General features: G+C 42.6%; 1 non-coding gene across 1 annotated transcript; it reads right to left on the bottom strand.

Moving 5' to 3' along the window:
• Positions 1–5,702: 5,702 nt before the first annotated feature.
• On the bottom strand, positions 5,703–5,775 carry trnaf-gaa (transfer RNA phenylalanine (anticodon GAA)). The gene has a single exon. It is a non-coding gene; the product is annotated as a tRNA-Phe (tRNA).
• Positions 5,776–7,724: the final 1,949 nt, after the last annotated feature.

Below are 7,724 nucleotides of genomic sequence, written 5' to 3' on the forward strand. Positions count from 1 at the left end.
CACTCCAGTGGTCACAGGCCTCCAGTCTGAAAAACAACCCTCTACCACCATCCTCTGTCTTCTACCTTTGAGCCAGTTCTGTATCCAAATGGCTAGTTCTCCCTGTATTGCGTGAGATCTAACCTTGCTAACCAGTCTCCCATGGGGAACCTTGTCGAACACCTTACTGTAGTCCATATAGATCACATCTACTGCTCTGCCCTCATCAATCCTCTTTGTTACTTCTTCAAAAAACCCAATCAAGTTTGTGAGACATGATTTCCCACACACAAAGGCATTTGGACTATCCTTAATCAGTCCTTGCCTTTCCAAATACATGTACATCCTGTCCCTCAGGATTCCCTCCAACAACTTGCCCACCACTGAGGTCAGGCTCACCGGTCTATAGTTCCCTGGCTTGCCTTTACCGCCCTTCTTAAACAATGGCACCATGTTTCCCAACCTCCAGTCTTCTGGCACCTCACCTGTGACTATCGATGATACAAATATCTCAGAAAGAGGCCCAGCAATCACTTCTCTAGCTTCCCACAGAGTTCTCAGGTACACCTGATCGGGTCCTGGGGATTTATCCACCTTTAACCGTTTCAAGACATCCAGCACTTCCTCCTCTGTAATCTAGATATTTTGCAAGATGTCACCATCTATTTCCCTACAGTCTATATCTTCCATATCGTTTTCCACAGTAAATACTGATGCAAAATATTCATTTAGAGTCTTCCCCATTTTCTGTGGCTCCACACAAAGACTGCCTTGCTGATCTTTGAGGGGCCCTATTCTCTCCCTAGTTACCCTTTTGTCCTTAATATATTTGTAAAAACCCTTTGGATTCTCCTTAATTCTATTTGCCAAAGCTATTTCATGTCCCCTTTTTGCCCTCCTGATTTCCCTCTTAAGTATACTCCTACTTCCTTTATACTCTTCTCAGGATTCACTCGATCTATCCTGTCTATACCTGACATATGCTTCCTTCTTTTTCTTAACCAAAACCTCAATTTCTTTAGTAATCCAGCATTCCCTGTACTTACCAGCCTTCCCTTTCACCCTGACAGGAATAAACTTTCTCTGGATTCTTGTTATCTCATTTCTGAAGGCTTCCCATTTTCCAGCCACCCCTTTACCTGCAAACATCTGCCTCCAATCAGCTTTCGAAAGTTCTTGCCTAATACCATCAAAATTGGCCTTTCTCCAATTTAGAACTTCAACTTTTAGATCTGGTCTATCCTGTTCCATCACTATTTTAAAACTAATAGAATTATGGTTGCTGGCCCTAATGTGCTCCCCCACTGACACCTCAGTCACCTGCCCTGCCTTATTTCCCAAGAGTAGGTCAAGTTTTGCACCTTCTCTAGTAGGTACATCCACATACTGAATCAGAAAATTGTCTTGTATGCACTTAAGAAATTCCTCTCCATCTAAACCTTTAACACTATGGCAGTCCCAGTCAATGTTTGGAAAGTTAAAATCCCCTACCATAACTACCCTATTATTCTTACAGATAGCTGAGATCTCCTTACAAGTTTGTTTCTCAATTTTCCTGTGACTATTAGGGGATCTATAACACAATCCCAATAAGGTGATCATTCCTTTCTTATTTCACAGTTCCACCCTAATAACTTCCCTGGATGTATTTCTGGGAATATCCTCCCTCAGCACAGCTGTAATGCTATCCCTTATCAAAAATGCCACTCCCCCTCGTCTCTTGCCTCCCTTTTTATCCTTCCTGTAGCATTTATATCCTGGAACATTAAGCTGCCAGTCCTGTCTATCCCTGAGCCATGTTTCTGTAATTGCTATGATATCTCAGTCCCATGTTCCTAACCATGCCCTGAGTTCATCTGCCTTCCCTGTTAGGCCCCTTGCATTGAAATAAATGCAGTTTAATTTATTAGTCCTACCTTGTCCCTGCCTGCCCTGGCTGTTTGAATCACCTCTGTTCTCAACTGTACCCATCTGAGATCGATCTCTTGCCTCACTATCTCCCTGGGTCCCACCACCCCCACCCCCCCAACACCCCCCACTGCCCCCCCCACCCCCACCTTACTAGTTTAAATCCTCCCAAGCAGTTCTAGCAAATCTCCCTGCCAGTATATTAGTCCCCTTCCAATTTAGGTGCAGTCCGTCCTTCTTGTACAGGTCACTTCTACCCCAAAAGAGATTCCAATGATCCAAAAATGTGAATCCTTCTCCCATACACCACCTCCTCAGCCATGCATTCATCTGCTCTATCCTGCTATTCCTGCCCTCACTTGCTCGTAGCACTGGGAGTAATCCAGATATTGCTACCCTTGAGGACCTCCTTTTTAAATTTCTGCCTAACTCTCTGTAATCTCCCTTCAGAGTCTCAACCTTTTCCCTTCCAATGTCGTTAGCTCCAATATGGACAATGACCTCCTGCTGGCCCATCTCCCCCGTGAGAACATTCTGCACCATCTCTGAGACATCATTGATCCTGGCACCAGGGTAACAACACACTATTCTGCTTTTTCTCTGCTGGCCACAGAAACATTTATCTATACCTCAGACTACAGAATCCCCTAATACAATTGATCTCTTGGAAGCTGACGTACCCCTCATTGCATTTGAGCCAGTCTCTATACCAAAAACTTGGCTGTTCGTGCTACATTTCCCTGAGAATCCATCACCCCCTACATTTTCCAAAACAGCATACCTGTTTGAAATGGGTATATCCACAAAAGACTCCTACCCTAGGTGCCTACCTCTCTTACCCTTCCTGGAGTTAACCCATCTATGCGACTGTATCTTCCTATAACTGCCATCCATCACATACTGTTGCTGTTGCAAATTCCTCATCACTTCTATCTGTCTCTCCAACCGATCCAACTGATCCACTGATAAGATTCCCATCCAACAGCATTTATGGTGTCAGTGCTGACCTGTACTGACTTGTGTACAAATCAACTTACAAATGTACACAGGAACAATGTCTGCTGGTAATCTGTGGACTGTCTGAAGGGCTAATTGGTGTATGCTCACAACACACAATGAATTGCATTTCATTTATTCACCTAATGATGAATAAGAACAATATCGCATTGAATATCTCAAAGAAAAATCATTTTTAGAATCAGTTCCTACACAAACACCTTGTTGCAGTTCTGAGGCAACGTTGCATTGTCAGTAGTGCCATTTTCAGATGAGACATTAAATCTCAAAACCTCTGCACTTTCAGGTAACGATTATACGTCCACTGGCACTATTCCAAGAAATGTCAGGGAAGTTCTCTTTGGTTTCTTGTTCAGTATTTATCTGGAAGTCGTTTCAGTGTTTACCTGGAAGTCATTTCAGTAAAACAATATACCTGATCCTATGTGATATTGTTGTTTTGGGAACTTGTGTGTGAGCAAATGAGCTCCTATGCTTCCCAACATTACAATAGTGGCAGTATTTTAAATATACTTTGCTGCTTTAAAGAAATGAAATGTCATGAGGTTATGAAAATTGCCACATAAATAGAACATAGAACAATACAGCACAGAACAGGCCCTTCAGCCCTTGATGTTGTGCCAACCTGTGAACTAATCTAAACCCATATCCCTACACTATCCCATTATCATCCATGTGCTTATCCAAAGATTGTTTAAATCTCACTAAATGGAAGTTATTTATTTCTATCTATCTGTAAATGTTTTTTATTTTCTGTTTTTGTTACACCACAATATTCTTATCAAATATCAAGAAAGCTAAATTTGATATTCAATGAACAGAGACAAATTTGAGCTTATAAGGGTATAAAAACATATAAAAAGAACACTTAACACTTAATGTGTCATGAAGTAATCAAATAAAAGCAGTGCAATGTGTTTGAGAAAGGACAAACATGCATAAACGTGCTGCATCTTATACTTCAAATTGCTTTGCTTGTAAATTGCTCAAGAAGATTAGAAGTACTTTACTTCGATGATCATTTCACTGTGGATCACATTTGGCGTTATCAAGTTAAAAAAAAGAATATTCTTGAAATTGATATTCTTGAAAACTGATATTCTTGAAAACCAGGGATTCATCAGCATCGGATCATTTTCAACCCTTGTTCTTTGAGAACTTGAACATCAATGAGCTTTAAGACAAGAGGTAAATTGCTTTCATAGTAATCAATTTATGGTGACAATTCCACAGTAGACCACTGAATAAAAAACCTATATATTTGAAAGCAGTACCTAGTTTATTTGGGGACCACATTAAATAGCATACAGATTCAACCATACAAGCAGCCATCAAAATAGGGGTTGCTATAGATTTAATGAGGTAAAAACAATGACTGCAGATGCTGGAAAGCAAATACTGGATTAGTGGTGCTGGAAGAGCACAGCAGTTCAGGCAGCATCCAACCAGCAGCGAAATCGACATTTTCATCAATTTCGCTGCTCGTTGGATGCTGCCTGAACTGCTGTGCTCTTCCAGCACCACTAGTCCAGTAGTTGCTATAGATTTGTCTGTACTTTGGACACTTTGACTGGTTTATGTATTAAAAGCACTTACCAGTGAGGTCAGTGTCTTGTCAGTGACGTGGACAAAAGGACACAGAATTCAACTTGTTGTTCAACTTAACCAAATATTTATTGTTAAAAATGCCAGATGAGCATTTCCCAAATTCCTACAATATTTACTCTCTATCTAATTCCATCTGCACTAGAAGGATATTATTTGCAACAATCCACTTATTTGATCTGGGTCTTTGAAATCTCCTTCCTCTCTGCGACGTAGGGCTGGCTATCTTCCACCAAGGTAGGTATTGCAGGTCAGGGTGGATCTTCTCTTGGAGCTTGAGTTGTCACATGGTCTTCCACTCTAAGTCCTTGAGTCTTCTCTGAGGGAGTGTCTTCATAGTATGTCCCCCTCGCCCAATGAGTGGCCCAGAGCTATGAAGGTGGGTACCCCTGATGACTGGATGTGGGGTTTCACCAGGCCTCACATTTCTGGCCTTGGAGGTGCACTTCTCCTTCTCCCCCATGGTGCTGTGCATCTGCTTTTGTCTGTGGTCATCCCTCCTCATATCTTCATCATCAGACAAGCTGCTGGTGTGTCCTGCTTACAGCTACCTTTTTCCATATTGCTGATGGCCTGTGGGGCCCCCACATGGTTTCCTTTTCTGGTTATTCCTCACCTCTGTCCAGTCCCCTGGCTCCTTCATTGCCTCCTCCTCCCCCCATTGATTCCATATATTCAGTTGGTCATTGGTTTGGTTGTTTTCCCACTGCACTGGCCTCCTTTCTCTCCTCATTAGCCTATCCCTCCTTCTGGCTGTCCCTCATTAGTTGCTGTTGCTGGAGGGTGACACTTTGCTGACCTTTGGGGGTTCACGACTCGCATTATCACTTCATAGAATCCCTACAGTTTGGAAACAGGCCATTTGTCCCAACAAGTCCACAGTAACCCTCCGAAGAGTAACTCTCCCAAACCCTATTACTCTACATTTACCCCCGACTAATATACCTTACCTACACATCCCTGAGCACTATGGGCAATTTAACATGGCTAATCCACCTTACCAGCACATCTTTGGACTGTGGGAGGAAACCAGAGCACCTGGAGGAAACCCACACAGACATGGGGAGAATGTGTAAACTCCACACGGACAGTCGCCCAAGGCTGGAATCGAACTGTGAGGCAGCAGTGTTAACCACTGAGCCACCGTGCCGCCACTATAAACAAAGGCTGACACAGTCAGGAAGCACTCATTTTGCCAAAACCTGGGATTGAGTCAGGGACATTTAGATCTTCAGTCTAATGCTCTTCCAACTGAGCTATTTCAGCTGGATCATCTGAGCATATGTGGCAACCCATCTTGGGCAGGCCTTGTAAAGGTGGCCTGCTTCCCCAGACAGAATGCAGCTCTTGGACTCTTTACAGTCTTCAGTCAGGTGGCCTCCTGTTGGCAGTTCCTGCAGAGGGTCACCTTGCAGTCCACTGCCATGTGCCATGACCTCCCACAGGTTTAGCACATCCTAGGCTGACCCGTGTACATTGGGTAGTCTTGGCTCACTTCATTCGTGAAGCTGTAGAGCAGGTGGGGGATGTTCCTGCCGGCATCCACCTTCAGGGACACCATGACCTGCCATTTGCTGGTACAGATCCCAAATGGGTCCATCGCATCGATGTTGCCTCCTTCTAGCTGTACAACTTTCCCAGGAAAATCAGGATATCTGCTGCTGGGACATGGGGGTTCTACATATGGATTGTAACAACTCAGCTCCTCTGCACCAGGGAGGACAACAGTGATGCTGCAGACAGGTTGGAGAGAGAGGTCCCTCATCTCCTTTATACATAAATACTTCAGGAGACACTCGCATTAATGTAAAAATTAAAGATCTTGGCTGGGAATAAGAGTATTGATTAAACAGCCAATGCACATATCAGTAAGGCAAAAACATAATAAGGTACATACAATTTCAAGAAGATAACATGGGGCCTACACATAGTTTCAAAAGGTAACTTGAAATCCATTGGCACTAGTCAACAGACACTCAGGGAGGATCCAAGATGCATGAGATGGGTAACGTATGGTCAAAATCCTGAAAATGGGGCTGGCCTGGCATCTTCTGGCCAATCAGGGCATCACAGCTGGTAACAGCCAATTAGAGGTTTAGACACTTTACATTGTTATGAGTGGAGCTATAGTATAATTCCATTAGGAAAAGTAAACCTTTGTAAGAAAATGTTCAGGTAGCATTCACCCTTCCTGTTGATTGTCTCCCAATCAACTGTAATAGAGCTGTGTTTTACTTTAAGGCTGTCTGGACTTCATGTTGCCGTACAACACACCGTCCATGTTCAGTTCCTGCTTCAAACTGGAACAAGTTGATCTTAGCAGGTACAATAGTGCAGGTCCTACAATTGCATTCAGTGCTCCAGGCTAGGGAGTGGGAGACATCCAGCAACACCTATTAGAAAGTGTACAGGGGTGACAAGAGATGACAATAGGCCAGAGAATAACTGGGTTGCAGTCCACAGTCAAACAGTTTGCCACCATTCACCATCAAAGCTCACAGATACTTGAGCAACTGTTGCAGTGAGATACCAGGGGATTAGTGGAGCTTCTGGAACAGGCACTCAAGCAATGTCAGGGAAAAAGATGAAAACCATTAAAAATATGTTACCTCTTCAATACACCTAGACATGTTCCGAATAGCCTTAGCTAAACATTATTATGACTATCTCAAGAAGTCCTTCAATAATTTCACTGAGATGATACATTTGAAAAGACTAGGTGACTTTTGTGCAGCCAAGCAATAGACTCCACTACCATCAAGCCAGTTCATCCTACAGACACAGAGTTGACAGAATATCAGTTAATTTAATCCACTCTAACAGACTGTTTCATATTTCAGCCCTTTTTTGTGGAATTGAACTCATGAATACTGTAAATTCATCCCTTGTGTATCAAAATTGCACAAAGTAGGGAGCTGTCATAGAGATTATTGGCTTCAGTGATATTTGAATGTTATCTGCCTTCACATATTGCATTGCATTGAAAAGAATAATAGAAGAGGGTGAAATAATACTTTTAAGTTTACATTTGATGAATGAGCCTAACGAGTCTCACTAAATGGAACAAAACTCACTGGGATATTGAGTGGTGAAACTGTAACTCAAAATTCTCATACCTTTTAAATTTTTCAAGTACATTTTTCCTGAAAAATGATATTACATGGAGCAGCAATAACAGCCATCAAGAATTCTGTAAAAGAGGTTATCACTCAGAA

The sequence above is a fragment of the Chiloscyllium punctatum genome, chromosome 17 (genome assembly GCF_047496795.1).
Source record: "Chiloscyllium punctatum isolate Juve2018m chromosome 17, sChiPun1.3, whole genome shotgun sequence".
NCBI classification, from domain to species: Eukaryota; Metazoa; Chordata; class Chondrichthyes; order Orectolobiformes; family Hemiscylliidae; genus Chiloscyllium; species Chiloscyllium punctatum.